The sequence below is a fragment of the Odontomachus brunneus genome, unplaced genomic scaffold (genome assembly GCF_010583005.1).
Source record: "Odontomachus brunneus isolate Ranch 3 - 2012 unplaced genomic scaffold, Obru_v1 Obru_scaffold_039, whole genome shotgun sequence".
Taxonomy (NCBI): domain Eukaryota; kingdom Metazoa; phylum Arthropoda; class Insecta; order Hymenoptera; family Formicidae; genus Odontomachus; species Odontomachus brunneus.
The window spans coordinates 1,215,101-1,216,591 of record NW_022639489.1 but is presented as its reverse complement, the minus strand read 5'-3'; positions in this window follow the sequence as shown (position 1 = coordinate 1,216,591).

Genomic DNA, 1,491 nt, shown 5'->3' with positions numbered 1-1,491 from the left:
TTCTGACTTTGTACCACATTGTTCCAAAGTGATATTGCTTCATTCGAAACGGTTTTCGAATAAAACAAAAAAAAATGATTTTTTGAGCTGGCACTACACTTTTCGAAAATCGAACATTCTGATATCGCAATAGATTGTTCTAGTTGTTCCAAACATTGTTCCAAAAGGATAGATCCGTAAGTTGAATTATAAGTCCAAAAAATGTTTTTGACCTGGCACCCCATTTTTTGAAAATAAAGCATTCCGAAACCGATATAGATTGTTCTAGTTGTTCCAAACATTGTTCCAAAAGCATAAATCAATAAGTTTAATTATAAGCCCGAAAAATTAAAAAAAAGTTTTTTGACAGTCTATCGGACCAAGAGTAAACTTATACTATCTTTCTTGTTCCAACCGAGATCTTTTTGTTCTGAGATGTTCTAGACTTAAGAATTATAGTTCTAGAGTATGAGACTCATAAAATCATTTGTTCTCCGAAAATTCGTAAAAAAATCGATTTGACAGTACTTGACGTCAAGAGTAAACACATGCTTCCTTTCTTGTTCCAACCGAGATCTTTTTGTTCTGAGTTGTGCTAGGCTTAAGAATTATAGTTTTAGAGTATGAGACTCGTAGCGTCATCCGTTCTCCGAAAATTCGAAAAAAAATCGATTTGACAGCACCCGACGTCAAGAGAAAACACATGCTTCCTTTCTTGTTCCAACTGAGATCTTTTTGTTCTGAGTTATACTAGGCTTAAACGACGAAGCAATTTCACTTTATTTTGTCATGACATTTTGTAATTATTTCCGCCAATTTTCCTATAATAAAGATTAATTTTTGTAAGAAATCATCTTTTTCTTGAATTTTTGTCACCTCAGAAATATATTTCAATCATCCTTATTTTCAATCATCCAAATAATTATACTTTTTTAAATCAGTATATAGAACTTTTTTTTTTAAGAAAATAGTTTCATCTAAAAAAACCTGAAAATATTTTTGTTAATTTTAATATGTTGTTAAGTTATGAATTTTTTTTACGAAATTACATTTTTTGTCGATTTCGGCAAATTTAAATTGTTATTGCAAAAAATTGTTAATAAATGACTAAAGTAACTATTGGAACATAAAATATAATCTCTCTAGAGTATCCCAGAATTTTTTCAGATTTTTTAGATGAGTTTAACAAAAAAATGTTACAGGACTTAAAGGGGTCACCGTGCAAATGGCGTTAGTAAAAAACATAATGCAAACGGAGGGTTAAAAATATTTTATGTTTCTACATAAATACATATATTTACATTGCCTTTAGCTTGAACGGAAAGTTTTTTTGGCTTACGCAACAAGTCGTCATATTCAACCAACAAAAAGTTCTATATACTGATTTAAAAAAGTATAATTATTTGGATGATTGAAAATAAGGATGATTGAAATATATTTCTGAGGTGACAAAAATTCAAGAAAAAGATGATTTCTTACAAAAATTAATCTTTATTATAGAAAAATTGGAAT